Source organism: Aythya marila (assembly GCF_965140915.1).
Source record: "Aythya marila genome assembly, chromosome: 28".
Taxonomy (NCBI): domain Eukaryota; kingdom Metazoa; phylum Chordata; class Aves; order Anseriformes; family Anatidae; genus Aythya; species Aythya marila.
The window spans coordinates 376,868-392,770 of NC_139069.1; the positions used below are offsets into that span (position 1 = coordinate 376,868).

Genomic DNA, 15,903 nt, shown 5'->3' on the forward strand with positions numbered 1-15,903 from the left:
GCGATTTTGGGCACCGAGCTCTGCCCGGAGCCGAGAGCTGCAAAAAAACCTGCAATAACAGAAATAACCCAAAATTACCCAAAACAACCCCATTGGCTGCTTCCCCCGGGGGTGGAAAAACAAAATCCTATCCGGGCTGATGACGTCATCGCCACCCCCACGCTTTCCCGCATTTGGGTGAATTTCTGCAGAAATTGGCCACCGTGGCAGCAGGGGGGCAGGAGAGGCCCAAAATTGCCGTTTCTGTCCCCGTTTTGGTGTCGTTTGGGGTGTTTTGGCCGCCAGGGGTCGCTATGGGATCGCTGTGGGGCGATCAATAACCAATGGGATCGATTACGGGGAGGGGCGGTAACCCGTAGGATCGATAGCCAATGGGGGCGATGAATAATCAATCGGGTTATCGATAACCCATAGGATCAATAACCAATAGGGTCAATAATAGGGTCAATAACCCATAGGATCGATAACCAATAGGGTCAATAACTGATAGGGCCAATAACCCATAGGATTGATAACCAATAGGGTCAATAACCCATAGGATCAATAATTGGTAGGATCAATAACCGATAGGATCGATGACCAATAGGGTCAATAATGGGTAGGATCAATAACCAATAGGGTCAATAACTGATAGGGCCAATAACCCATAGGGTCGATAACCAATAGGGTCAATAATGGGTAGGATCAATAACTGATAGGGTCAATAACCCATAGGATCGATGATCAATAGGGTTGATAATTGGTAGGATCAATAACCAATAGGGTCAATAACTGATAGGGCCAATAACCCATAGGGTCAATAATGGGTAGGATCAATAACCAATAGGGTCAATAACCCATCAGATCGATGACCAATAGGGTCAATAATTGATAGGATCAATAACCAATATGATCAATAACCTATATGGCCCATAGGACCAATAATCAATGGGGTCAATAAATAATAGAGTCAATAACCAATAGGATCAATAACCAATGGCGTCAATAACCAATCGGATCAATAATCAATAGGATCAATATCCAATCAGATCAATAACCAATCGGATCAATATCCAATCGGATCAAGCACTGAAAGGACCCGTAAAATTAGCTAATTAATCCCCAAATCCAGATAATTCACCCCAAAATCCAAGTCACCCCCAAATCTGGGCAATTTAGCCCCAAATCCTTGCCGTTCACCCCGTAATCAAGGTATTTTACCCCAAAATACGGGGTATTCACCCCAAAATCTGGGTAATTCATCCCCAAATCCGGGTAATTCACCCCAAATTGGGGCAATTCGCCCTGAAATTCAGGTAATTGACCCCCAAATCCAGGAATTTCACCCCAAAAATTGAGGTAATTCACCCCGAATCCATGTAATTCACCCCAAATCAGAACAAAACCCATGTAATTTACCCCAAATTTGGGTAATTCACCCCAAAATCCAGTTTATTCACCCCCAAACCCATGTCACCCCCAAATCCGTGTTATTCACTCCAAAATCGAGGTAATTAACCCCAAATCCATGTCATTCACCCCAAATCAGAACAAAATCCATGTATTTTACCCCAAATTCGTGTAATTCACCCCAAAATCCAGTTTATTCACCCCCAAAACCCATGTCACCCCCAAATCCGCGTTATTCACCCCAAAATCGACGTAATTAACCTGAAATCCAGGAAATTTGCCCCAAAGCTGCGTATTTTACCCCAAATCCGGGTACTTTACCCAAAATCGGGGTATTTCACCCCAATTTTTCTCCTCTCTCCCTCCAGGTGGGTGCCGGCGACGGAGACGACGCGTGGTGAGAGGTGGGTGCGGGAGGGTCACCAGGAGGTCACGGTGGCCACCAAGGGGTCAAAGTGGCCACCAAGAGGTCACGGTGGCCACCAGGTGGTCACGGTGGCCACCAAGAGGTCACAGTGGAGGTCACCAAGAGGTCATGGTGGTGGCCACCAGGAGGTCATGGTGGCCACCAAGGGGTCGTGGTGGTGGCCACCAAGAGGTCACGGTGGCCACCAAGGGGTCATGGTGGAGGTCACCAAGAGGTCACGGTGGCCACCAAGAGGTCATGGTGGAGGTCACCAGGAGGTCATGGTGGTGGCCACCAAGGGGTCACGGTGGAGGTCACCAGGAGGTCACGGTGGCCACCAAGGGGTCACGGTGGTGGCCACCAAGGGGTCACGGTGGTGGCCACCAAGAGATCATGGTGGCCACCAAGGGGTCATGGTGGAGGTCACCAGGAGGTCATGGTGGCTACCAAGGGGTCATGGTGGAGGTCACCAGGAGGTCATGGTGGTGGCCACCAGGAGGTCATGGTGGAGGTCACAGTGGAGGTCACCAAGGGGTCACGGTGGAGGTCACCAGGAGGTCACGGTGGCCACCAAGAGGTCACGCTGGTGGCCACGCGGACCTTCCAGCCGTGATCACCTAGACGTGGGATGGAAGCCCACCTAGATGTGCTGGGGAAGCCCACCTGGGTTTTTTTGGCCATGCCCACCCAAATTTTTTGGCCATGCTCACCTAGATCTGCTAGGAAAGCCCACCTAGACCTGCTAGGGAAGCCCACCTCGATTTTTTGGCCATGCCCACCCAAATTTTTTGGCCATATTCACCTAAATGAGCAAGGAAAGCCCACCTAGACGTGCTATGGAAGCCCACCTTGCTCTTCTAGCGAAGCCCACCCAAATTTTTTGGCCATCCTCACCTAGATCTACTAGGGAAGCCCACCTAGACGTGCTAGGGAAGCCCACCTAGGGTTTTTGGCCATGCCCACCCAAATTTTCTGGCCATGCTCCTCTAGACGTGCTAGGGAAGCCCACCTAGACGTGCTATGGAAGCCCACCTAGAGGTGCTAGGGAAGCCCACCCAAATTTTCTGGCCATACTCCCCTAGATCTACTAGGGAAGCCCACCTAGGTGAGCTATGGAAGCCCACCTCGATTTTTTGGCCATGCCCACCCAAATTTTCTGGCCATACTCACCTAAATGAGCAAGGAAAGCCCACCTAGACGTGCTAGGGAAGCCCACCTAGGGTTTTTGGCCATGCCCACCCAAATTTTTTGGCCATGCTCACCCAGATCTACTAGGGAAGCCCACCTAGACGTGTTATGGAAGCCCACCTAGATGAGCTATGGAAGCCCACCCAAATTTTTTGGCCATGCTCACCTAGATCTACTAGGAAAGCCCACCTAGATGAGCTAGGGAAGCCCACCTAGGGTTTTTGGCCATGCCCACCCAAATTTTCTGGCCATGCTCCTCTAGACGTGCTAGGGAAGCCCACCTAGATGAGCTATGGAAGCCCACCCAAATTTTTTGGCCATGCTGACCTAGATCTGCTAGGAAAGCCCACCTAGACATGTTAAGGAAGCCCACCTAGCTGTGCTAGGGAAGCCCACCCAAATTTTTTGGCCATACTCCCCTAGACGTGCTACGGAAGCCCACCTAGATGAGCTATGGAAGCCCACCCAAATTTTTTGGCCATGCTCCCCTAGATCTACTAGGAAAGCCCACCTAGATGAGCTAGGGAAGCCCACCTAGGGTTTTTGGCCATGCCCACCCAAATTTTTTGGCCATGCTCACCTAGACGTGCTAGGGAAACCCACCTAGATGAGCTATGGAAGCCCACCCAAATTTTTTGGCCATACTCACCTAGATCTGCTAGGAAAGCCCACCTAGACGTGTTATGGAAGCCCACCAAGCTGTGCTAGGGAAGCCCACCCAAATTTTCTGGCCATACTCCCCTAGGTGGGCTTCCCTAGTAGATCTAGACGTGCTAGGGAAGCCCACCTAGGGTTTTTGGCCATGCCCACCCAAATTTTTTGGCCATACTCCCCTAGACGTGCTACGGAAGCCCACCTAGATGAGCTATGGAAGCCCACCCAAATTTTTTGGCCATGCTCCCCTAGATCTACTAGGAAAGCCCACCTAGATGAGCTAGGGAAGCCCACCTAGGGTTTTTGGCCATGCCCACCCAAATTTTTTGGCCATGCTCACCTAGACGTGCTAGGGAAACCCACCTAGATGAGCTATGGAAGCCCACCCAAATTTTTTGGCCATACTCCCCTAGATCTGCTAGGAAAGCCCACCTAGACGTGCTATGGAAGCCCATCTAGATATTCCAGCAATGCCCACCCAAACCCCCCCCCAAAAAACCCACCCTAATGAGGTTCCTTCCCAGCCAGCATTGCTCAACCTGGAGATTTTTCTAGAAAAAAGCCAGCCTGGAGCTGTGCCGGAGGTCCTCAACCTCGATTTTCTTCCCAAAAAATCAAATTTTGAGGTTTTTGTGGGATGGTCAGGCTTGGTGTTCCCTGGGAAAGGCGAGTTTGAGCCGTGCACCGCCTCGATATTATCTCAAAATTATCGCAGATTCGGTATTTTTGGAGAAATCCCATTTTTGAGCTGTGTAGAGATGCTCAGAATTGATATTTTTGGAGAAAATCCCATCTTTAGGCTGTTCAGTGGTGCTCAGAATTGATATTTTGGGGGAAAATCCCATCTTTAGGCTGCTCAGTGGTGCTCAGATTTGATATTTTTAGAGAAAATCTCATTTTTGGGTTGCGCAGAGATGCTCAGATTGGTATTTTTGGAGAAAATCTCATCTTTGAGCTGCTCAGTGACACCCAGAACTGATATTTTTAGAGGAAATCTCATTTTTGGGTTGCGCAGAGATGCTCAGATTGGTATTTTTAGAGGAAATCTCATCTTTGAGCTGTGCAGTGACGCTGAGATTTGATATTTTTAGAGAAAATCTCATTTTTGGGTTGCACAGAGATGCCCAAATTTGATATTTTTGGAGAAAATCTCATCTTTGAGCTGTTCAGTGACGCCCAGAATTGATATTTTTAGAGGAAATCCCATCTTTGAGCTGCTCAGTGATGCTCAGAATTGATATTTTTGGAGAAAATCCCATCTTTAGGCTGCTCACTGGTGCTCAGATTTGATATTTTTAGAGAAAATCTCATTTTTGGGTTGCGCAGAGATGCCCAGACTGGTATTTTTAGAGGAAATCCCATCTTTGAGCTGCTCAGTGACACCCAGAATTGATATTTTTAGAGGAAATCCCATCTTTGAGCTGCTCAGTGATGCTCAGAATTGATATTTTTGGAGAAAATCTCATCTTTGAGCTGTTCCGTGACGCTGAGATTTGATATTTTTAGAGAAAATCTCATTTTTGGGTTGCGCAGAGATGCCCAGATTGGTATTTTTAGAGGAAATCTCAATTTTGAGCTGCGCAGTGACGCTCAGATTCGGTATTTTTAGAGGAAATCTCAATTTTGAGCTGCTCGGTGACGCTCAGCTCTGATATTTTTAGAGGAAATCTCGCCTTTTCAGCTGTGCAGTGATGCTCAACCTCGATCTTCTCTAGGAAACTCCGATTTTGGGCTGCGCTTGCCCTGGTCGACCCCAGTTTTCTCGAGGAAAACCGGATTTTGAGCCCTGCCAAAAATATTCACCCTCGATTTTCTCTACAAAAGCCAATTTTGAGGTCTTTGACCGACGCTCAGCTGCAAAATTATTTAAAAAAAATCAGTTTTGAGCCATTTCGGTTGTGCTCAACCTCGACCTCCTCTAGGAAACCCCCAATTTTTGCCATTTTGCTCACGCTCAGCCTCAATTTTTGGTAGAAAACCTCGATTTTTAGCCAATCAAGCCCCTTTTTTCTCCAGCCCCACTCAGCAAAAGCAGCCCCGCGTCCTCTCCAACCCCCCCAGCACCTCCTTACCACCAGAAGGTCCCAAAAAGCGCCGAAGAGCCCCAAATTAGACGGGGACAGACGGAGCGGCGCGGCCGACGCCGTGCACCGAAATATTTCGGGGTCGGGGCGGGTGGGAGACCTGGGTGCGACGCCGTGACGTGGGGGTGGGTTTTTTTGGGGGCGAGAAACGCCGCGTTGAGGTTTTTCTTAATTATTTTCGGGGTGAGAAACGGCGTCGGGAGGAAACTTGTGAACTTCCCCCCCTGTCTGGCCACGAGGTCCCCCGGGGACGCCGGCGTCTCGAGGGCGCTTTCACATCACCTTTCGGGGCAGGTCCTGCACCCTGCTTGGTTTTGGGAGGGATGGGGGGCTCCTCCAGCCCCCCAACCACCATTTGGGGGTCTTCTTCTCCTCCCGCAGTCTCCGCCACCCGTCCCACCGCCTACCCCTTGATCCCCGTGACCGACTGCGAGGACGGGAGCACCGTCACCATCGGCTGCCTCGTGAGCGACTTCTTCCCCGAGCCCGTCACCATCACTTGGGTCTCCAGTGTCTCAGGTGACCAGTTGACCTTCCCGGCCGTCCAAAACAGCGCCAGCTTCTACAGCGTCAGCAGCCAGCTCACCGTGCCGGCCAGCAGCTACGACGGCCAAAATTTCCAGTGCAAGGTCACCCACGCGCCCACCTCCGCCTCCCTCAGCGAGAACATTGTCGGTGAGGAAAACGTCGGGCCTGGTGTCGCGGGGTGGTTCGCTCAGCTCCTAGGCGGGTTTTGGGTGGTTTCGGCCTTGGTCTTGGTCTTCCACGATGGCTTGGTCAAGTCCTAGTTGGGTTGGAGTTGGTCTTGGTCTTCCATGATGGCTTGGTCAACTCTTAGTTGGGTTGGCGTTGGTCTTGGCCTTCCACAAAGACTTGGTCAACTCCTAGATGGGTTTTGGGTGGTTTTGGCCTTGATCTTGGTCTTCCATGATGGCTTGGTCAAGTCCTAGTTGGGTTGGTGTTGGTCTTGGTCTTCCATGATGGCCTGGTCAACTCCTAGTTGGGTTGGCGTTGGTCTTGATCAACTCCTAGTTGGGTTGGTGTTGGTCTTGGTCAAGTCCTAGTTGGGTTGGTGTTGGTCTTGGCCTTCCATGATGACTTGGTCAACTCCTAGACAGGTTTTGGGTGGTTTTGGCCTTGATCTTGGTCTTCCATGATGACTTGGTCAACTCCTCGTTGAGTTGATGTTGGCCTACATGGCTTGGCCTTGCTCTTGACCTTCCACGATGACTTGGTCAACTCCTAGTTGGGTTGGCATTGGTCTTGGCCTTGCTCTTGGCCTTCTACGATGACTTGGTCAACTCCTAGTTGGGTTGGCATTGGTCTTGGCCTTGCTCTTGGTCTTCCATGAAGACTTGGTCAACTCCTCGTTGGGTTGGCGTTGGTCTTGGCCTTGCTCTTGGTCTTCCATGAAGACTTGGTCAACTCCTAGTTGGGTTGACGTTGGCCTAGATGGGTTGGCGTTGGTCTTGGCCTTGCTCTTGGCCTTCCAAGACATCTTGGTCAACTCCTAGACGGGTTCTGATCCTTTTCTTCTGCAGGTAAATGTTGTATCGACCCCCCGACGGTGAAGCTCCTCAGCTACCCAACCCAAGAAGACCCCGAGAACCGGGTCCTGCTGGTGTGCCTCATCGAGGGGCTGAAGGGCAGCAACGCCCAGGTGGAGTGGCTGATGAACCAGCAGGTCCAGGAGCTGGAGGAGGACAACTACAGCTGCAGCGAGTGCTCCAACAAGAAGGCCACCCAGTGGAGCCAGGTCAACGTCAGCCGGCAGAGCTGGGACCAGGGGGCCGAGTTCTCCTGCAGGGTGTCCCACAGCTCGCTCAACAAGCCCATCGTCAAGTCCATCAGCACCTACTGCACAGGTGAGGGGCGGGGCGGGGGCGGGGGGTGGGGGGGTGGTCGAGAAAGATGGTTGGGTGGAGGTCTTGGATGGGTAGAAGGTCAAGATGGATGGTTGGGCGGGGTCTTTGGAGGTGGTTGGATGGGTAGAAGGTCAAGACGGATGGTTGGGCGGGGTCTTTGGAGGTCTTGGATGGGTAGAAGGTCAAGAAGGATGGTTGGGCGGGGTCTTGGAGGTCTTGGATGGGTAGAAGGTCAAGAAGGATGGTTGGGCGGGGTCTTTGGAGGTGGTTGGATGGGTAGAAGGTCAAGACGGATGGTTGGGCGGGGTCTTTGGAGGTGGGTGGGCACCCAGGAGATGACACGTGGCCAGGTGAGTGACGTCACGACACCAGAAAATGCGGCGACGGTGGCTTTTGGAGCTAAAAGGCAGAAATTAAGAAAACAGGTGGACGAAGCCCCAAAAAAATTAGGAAAAAAAGTGAAAAAAATGATTTTTTTTTGCAATTTTCTTGGAAAACGCCCCGATTCCTGTCTTCTGGGGTAGGTTTTTAGGGTCTGGTGCCCGGCCAAGAGGTCCCGAGGGGGAACCATGCCCCAAAGCCCTACTTTTGGTAGGAGCGAGGTCCCCAAACTTGCCCCGAAAGGCTCGATCTGGGGAAACACCCCCAAAACTCTCCCTTTCTGGTGGGATCGAGAAGACGGGGCGAGCGTTCGGCTGCAGGATTTGGCGTCCCCCAACCCCCGCGCCCCACTCAACGCCGCTCCCCACCCCACCCCACCCAGGTCCCGAAGCCAAGCTGGAGGTCTCCGTCCTCCCCCCGTCCTTGGAGGACCTCTACCTCGGCCAGAACGCCAGCGTCACCTGCGTGGCCACCAACGCCCCCCAGGACCTGAAGTTCGCCTGGTCCCGCAGCGCCGGGACCGCCTTGGACGTGTCCCCCGGGGAGCCTGAGAAGCTGGAGAACGGCCTCTACCGCCTCACCAGCGTCCTGAAGGTCTGCGCCGAGGAGTGGAACAGCGGCGAGACCTTCACCTGCAGCGTGTCCGGCCCCGAGGTGGAAGGACCCGTCGCGAAATCGGTGCAGAAAGACCTAGGTAGGAAGCCGCCGCTCCCCTCCCGCCCAATCGCAAGCCCCGATGGGGGAGGAGAGGTTTGGGGCGAGAGCGGAGAAGTTTGGGGCAAGAACGGAGAAGTTTGGGGCAAGAGCGGAGAAGTTTGGGGCCAGGTGGAAGCAGTTGGCTGGAGGAGTTGAGTGGAAGGGGTTGGCCAACTGGAAGAGGTCTACTGGAAGGGTGTAGGCGGAGAGCAAGGGCTTCTGGGAGAAGGCAAGATGGCCGGCCCGGTGGAAGGGTGTGGTGTCCTGGAAGGAGCGTGGCCGCTGGGAGGTGTTGTCCACCAGAAGGGGCTACTGGGAGGGTCTACTGGGAGGATCTAGCCAACTGGAAGGGTCTTACTGGGACGACCTAGCCTACTGGAAGGGTCTTACTGGGAGGACCTAGCCTACTGGAAGGGTCTTGTCTACTGGAAGGGTCTATCCAACTGGAAAGGTCTTACTGGGAGGACCTAGCCAACTGGAAGAGTCATACTGGGAGGACCTAGCCAACTGGAAGGGTCATACTGGGAGGACCTAGCCAACTGGAAAGATCTTACTGGGAGGACCTAGCCAACTGGAAGGGTATTGTCTACTGGAAAGGTCTATCCAACTGGAAGGACCTAGCCAACTAGGGTCTAGTCAACTGGAAGGATCTAGCCTACTGGAAGGACGTAGTCAACTGGAAGGACCTAGACAACTGGAAGGGTCTATCAAGCTGGAAGGACCTAGCCAACGGGAAAGGTCTTACTGGGAGGCCCCAGCCAACTGGAAGGGTCTTACTGGGAGGATCTAGCCTACTGGAAGGACCTAGCCTACTGGGAAGGTCTATCCAACTGGAAGGACCTAGCCAACTGGAAGGGTCTATTAAGCTGGAAGGACCTAGCCAATGGGAAAGGTCTTACTGGGAGGGTCCTACTGGAAGGGTCTATCCAACTGGAAGGATCTAGTCAACTGGAAAGGTCTTACTGGAAGGACCTAGCCTACTGGAAGGGTCTATCAAGCTGGAAGGACGTAGCCAACGGGAAAGGTCTTACTGGGAGGACCTAGCCAACTGGAAGGGTCTTACTGGGAGAACCCAGCCAACTGGAAGGGTCTTACTGGGAGAACCCAGCCAACTGGAAGGGTCTTACTGGGAGAACCCAGCCAACTGGAAGGGTCTTACTGGGAGGATCTAGCCTACTGGGAAGGTCTATCAAGCTGGAAGGACGTAGCCAACGGGAAAGGTCTTACTGGGAGGCCCCAGCCAACTGGAAGGGTCTTACTGGGAGAACCCAGCCAACCGGAAGGGTCTTACTGGGAGCCCCCCCCTGACCTTCTCTTGCGCCCACCCCGCAGCCGTCTCGGTGCAGGCGCCCTCCGTCTACGTCTTCCCCCCGCCCTCGGAGGAGTTGGCCCGCCAAGAGACCGCCACCTTGACCTGCTTGGCCTTGGGCTTCCGTCCCCGCGACATCTTGGTCACCTGGACCCAAGAGGACCGGCCGGTGGCTTCCGGAAGCTTCTCCACCTTCGGCCCCCAGGAAGGGGCCGGCGGGCTCTTCAGCGTCTACAGCAAGTTGAGCGTGGCGGCGGCCGAGTGGCAGCGCGGGGACAGCTTCGCCTGCGTGGTGGGGCACGACGGGATCCCGCTGAATTTCGTGCAGAAGAGCCTGGACAAGAGCACGGGTAAACCCAGCCACGTCAACGTCTCGGTGATCCTCAGCGACGCCGAGGGCACCTGCTACTGAGCGCGGGCCGGGGCTTGTAAATCCGTCAAAAAAAACGAAAATAATGGAAAAAGTATGATTTTGGTGGAAAGAGTTTGAGTGTGGTGGGAAAAAATGAAGTACGGGAATAAAAGAGATGGAAATCACGCACAAAATGGTCTAGCGCTGGTGTCTTCATCCGGTGCGTCCACCTCCTCCCAGTCCCCTTCCAAAAAAATACTGATAATAATTAAAAAAAAAAAGATAATGATGATGAGGAAAAAATAATAATAATAAGAGATGAGATTATTATTAAAAATAGTAAGAAGAAACATGGAAATCACACAGAAATGTGCTGGCGCTGAAGTCTTCATGCGGTGCATCCACCTCCTCCCAGTCCCCTTCCAAAAAAAAGGATAATAATTCAAAAATATATATATATATTAAAAGATAAGGATGATGAAAAAATAATAATAAGAAGAGATAAAATTATTATTAAAAATAGTAAGAAGAAACATGGAAATCACATAGAAATGTGCTGGCGCTGGAGTCTTCATCCGGTGCATCCACCTCCTCCCAGTCCCCTTCCAAAAAAAAGGATAATAATTCAAAAAAAAACAAAAAAAAAAACAAAGGAAATGATAATAATGATGAAAAATAATAAGAGATAAAATTATTAGTATTAAAAATAATAATAAGAAGAAACATGGAAATCACACAGAAATGTGCTGGCACTGGTGTCTTCATCCGACACATCCACCTCCTCCCAGTCCCCTTCCAAAAAAAAAAAGATAATAATTCAAAAAAAAAAAAAAGATAATGATGATGAGGAAAAAATAATAATAATAAGAGATAAAATTATTAGTATTAAAAATAATAAGAAGAAACATGGAAATCACACAGAAATGTGCTGGTGCTGGTGTCTTCATCCGGCGCGTCCACCTCCTCCCAATCCCCTTCCAAAAAGTTTAAAAAAAATTCAAAAGAATTTTTCAAAAAAAAAAAAAAAAAAAGATAATAATGATGAAAAAAAATAATGGGGAAAAAAAAAGATAATAATAAAAAAAAAAAAACACAGAAAAACAAAAAAAACCCACAGAAATCATACAAAGATAAGAGGGTGCTGGTGTCTTCATCCAGAGTGCCCACCTCCTCCCAATCCCCTTCCAAAAAAAAAAAGATTAAAAAAATAATAATTAAAAAAAAAAAAGATAATAATGATGAAAATAAGAATGAGAAAAAATAAGGATAATAGTTAAAAAAAAACACAATAAAAAACAGAGAAATCACACAGAAATGTGCCAGCACTGGTGTCTTCATCCATCACATCCACCTCCTTCCAATCCCCTTCCAAAAGGAAATTAATGATAATAATTAAAAAAAAATATTAATGATGATAAATTTGAAAATCAGAATAATGATTAAAAAAAAAAAAAAAGATAATATTAAAAAAACAGAGAATTCACTCAGAAATGTACCCTCATCCAACACATCCACCTCCTCCCAAACCCTCCCAGCCCCAATTAGCGATGGGGCTAATTAATTAAGGACAGAGTAAATCAATTAGGGACAGGGCTAATCAATTAGGAAGGGGCTAATCAATTTTCCATTTTCCCTCTTTTTTTTTTGCCTATTTTTCTTAGCAAGTGGTGAGAGAGAGCAGGACGAAATGACCCATTTTCCCCTCTTTTTTACCTATTTTTTTTAATCAAGAGAGGTGAGAAAAAGCAGGATTTACACAAATCAGGGATTCCCACTTTGCTCGCAGCAGGGTTTTGGCCAAGAATTGGGTAGAAAACAGGGAAAATTGGGTCTTTGGTGCACGCACCAAAATTTTTTTAAAAATCCTCTTTTTTTGCAGCAAGGTTTTAGAGAGAAACAAGAGAAAAAATGGGTGGAAATGTGGTGTTTTGCTGCGCTCGCCCAAAAAAAACAATAATAAAATCTCACTTCCCCTTTTCTCGCGGCAGGGTTTTAGACACGAATTGAGTAGAAAACAGGCGGAAATGGGGTTTTTGCTGCACGCACCAAAAATCCCTCCTTGCTGGGAGAGTTTTGGAGAGGGATTTGGGTAGAAAATAGGTGAAAATGTGACATTTTATGCTAAGTTCATTAAAAAAAATCCTACTTCCACTATTTGCAGCAGGGTTTTGGACATGAATTGGGTAGAAAATGGGCAAAAATTATTATTATTATTATTTTTTATGTACCAAAAACCAACCCACTGCTGTTTTGCTTGCGGCAGGGTTTTGCCCAATAATTAGGTGGAATATGGGTGAAAATACGGCTTTTTTGGTGCATGCGCCAAAATCTTCGTGGCCCCGTTGCTTGTTGAGGAGTTTTGGAGAGGGATTGGGTGGAAAAATGGGTGAAAAAGTGGCTTTTTGATACATACAACAAAACCCCTCATGGCCCCGTTGCTTATGGAAGAGTTTTGGAGAGGGATTGGGTGAAAAATGGGTGAAAATATGGCTTTTTGGTGCATGTACCCCAAATCCTCATGACCATGGTGCTTGTTGAAGGGTTTTGGTCAAGGATTGGGAGGAAAATGTGTGAAAATGTGGCTTTTTGGTACATGCACCAAAGAGCCTTGTGATCCCATTGCTTGCAGAAGGGTTTTGTGGAGGAATTGGGTAGAAAATGGGTGAAAATGTGGCTTTTTGGTACATGTACCCAAAATCCTCATGACCATGGTGTTTGTTGGAGGGTTTTGGTCAAGGACTGGGTGGAAAATGGGTGAAAATGTGGATTTTTGATGCATGTATCAAAAATTGTCATGGTCCCGTTGCTTATAGAAGAGGTTTTGGGAGGAATTGGGTGGAAAATGGGTGAAAATGTGGCTTTTTGGTACATGTACCCAAAATCCTCATTACCATGGTGCTTGTTGAAGGGTTTTGGTCAAGGATTGGGAGGAAAATGTGTGAAAATGTGGCTTTTTGGTACATGCACCAAAGAGCCTTGTGATCCCATTGCTTGCAGAAGGGTTTTGTGGAGGAATTGGGTAGAAAATGGGTGAAAATGTGGCTTTTTGGTACATGTACCCCAAATCCTCATGATCATATGATTGTTGAAGGGTTTTTGGCAAACATTGGGTGGAAAATGGGTGAAAATATGGGGTTTTGATGCATGTACCAAAAACCCCCACGATCCCATTGCTTCTTGAAGGGTGCTGGGGAGGAATTGCGTGGAAAATGAGTGAAAATGTGGCTTTTTGGTGCATGTACCCAAAATCCTCATGACCATGGTGCTTGTTGAAGGGTTTTGGTCAAGGATTGGGAGGAAAATGTGTGAAAATGTGGATTTTTGGTACATGCACCAAAGAGTCTTGTGTTCCCATTGCTTGAGGAAGGGTTTTGTGGAGGAATTGGGTGAAAATGTGTCTTTTTGGTACATGTACCCAAAACCCTCATGACCATGGTGCTTGTTGGAGGGTTTTGGTCAAGGACTGGGTGGAAAATGGGTGAAAATTTGGGGTTTTGATGCATGTACCAAAAACCCCCACGATCCCATTGCTTCTTGAAGGGTGCTGGGGAGGAATTGGGTGGAAAACGGGTAAAAACACGTCTTTTTGGGGCTGACCCCGGTCCCCTTTTTTTTTGTCAGTCTCCCCAGAATGCATCATGGTGGCCCTGGGCGAGGAGACGGAGCTGGAGGTGGAGGAAGACGTCTCCGACCTCTGGACGGCCGTGGCCTTCGTCATCCTCTTCCTCCTCAGCCTCTGCTACAGCACCGGCGTCACCCTCTTCAAGGTACCCCCCCACACCCCAAAACACTAATAATTAACGTTAATTAAAGCTAAAAATTTTAATTTTGGTGTCTCCCCAGGTTCTCTGAACACTGAAGGTCTTCACCCCTCTGTTGTCCCAGGGGTTGGACCGGGAGTTTTTGTGCTTTTCCCGAAAATGCACAGAATAAAACGATTTTCAGACTGTTTCCACGGACTTCAAGAACCCCTTTTTCCACCCCAAAATGGAGCCGCGTTGCCTCAGTGATCTCCAGGAGGCTTCGAGAGACTCTTTTTCCCCCCAAAATGAAGCCGTGTTGTGTTGGTGCCTCACACCCTAACTTCCATAAATCTCCAAAAACCCCCTTTCCCCCAAAAAACAGCCCTGTTTTGTTGGTGCTTCCTATTCAATCTCCATCGGGTTAACAAAAAAGACTATTTTTTCCCCAAAATGAAGCCTCATCGTGTTGCTTCATCTCAGCCTAATCTTCATCGAGCTTCAAGAAATCCATTTTTTTCCCCCAAAAAAAGCACTGTTGTGTTGGTTTATCGCACCCCAATGTCCATCACGTTGCCAAAAACCCCTTTTTCCCCCCCAAAAAATGAAGCCACTTTGTGTTGATCTTATCCTAATCACAAAGCTTCAAAAAATCACATTTCCCCCCCTTTTTTTTCCCCATTTTCCTCCCTTTTCCCCCCATTTTCCTCCCCAGCCCTACATCCCTCCATGGCTCGATTGCGTGCCGGGGAGCCAAAATTTCATTTTTTTGACCCAAAACCCCAAAATCCTGTTTACGATAAAAGCCATTTTCATTTCTCCTCTTTCCTCCCCGCCGTGGTTTCTTGGGCTGCTGCCTGAGTCATTCGGGGAGCCGAAACTGGTTGTTTTCCCCCCAAAAAAGCAGCGCCAAACATCTGGATTTCGGCGTCACCCCGGCCAGATGTGTCCTGTTTACCCAAACCGCGCTTCTCCGTCTGAGTCACCGCACCCAAAATAGCCGTTTCCTGCCCCAAAACCACCCCCGGCGCCTTTCCCACGGAAGGACGCGGTGCATGATGGGAAAAACATGGCGGGAGCGAGGTGAAACGCGGATTTTTTATCGAAAATATGGAAACGGAGAAGCAAAGATGGGAAATTTGTTAATAAAGTGGGATTTTAATGTTTTTTTGGGCATTTTCTGGTGTTTTTCACCCCGTTTTGTGGCTGTTTCTCCCTCCAAGGCCGTTGGCCAATGGGAAGGAGGGGATGGAGTGGGCGGGGTCTGGGCTCTGACGTAGGAGACGAGGAGGAAGAGCGTGATGAAGGTGGAGATCCAGGCTCCTCCTCCGCCCCATTTCACGAAGCTCGGCCCACTGCAATCCCAGAGATCCGTGGGGCAGGGGACGTCATCATTAACCCATCTAATTAACCCCTAATGACCCTTCCCCGATGCTAATTGGCTGCCTGGTTGTGGACTTGGAAGACCAAACAGGAGCTTGGAAGACCCAACGGGGGCTTGGAAGACCCAACGTAGGTCTTGAAGACCCAACGTGGTCTTGGAAGACCCAACGTGGTCTTTGAAGACCCAACGCGGTCTTGGAAGACCCAATGTTGTCTTGGAAGACCCAACGTAGGTCTTGGAAGACCCAACAGGGGCTTGGAAGACCCAACGCGGTCTTGGAAGACCCAACGTTGCGTTGGAAGACCCAACGTTGTCTTGGAAGACCCAACACGGTCTTGGAAGACCCAACGGGGGCTTGGAAGACCCAACACAGTCTTGGAAGACCCAACGTAGGTCTTGGAAGACCCAACGCGGTCTTGGAAGACCCAACGAGGTCTTGGAAGACCCAACGTTGT

General features: G+C 49.4%; 1 gene segment (V, D, J or C); it reads left to right on the plus strand.

Moving 5' to 3' along the window:
* Nucleotides 1-575: 575 nt before the first annotated feature.
* LOC309888112 (Ig alpha-1 chain C region-like) lies at nucleotides 576-10,747 on the plus strand. The segment is given in 7 exons: nucleotides 576-598; nucleotides 1,758-2,372; nucleotides 2,878-2,900; nucleotides 6,103-6,396; nucleotides 7,263-7,586; nucleotides 8,350-8,661; nucleotides 9,996-10,747.
* The last annotated feature ends 5,156 nt before the right edge of the window (nucleotides 10,748-15,903 follow it).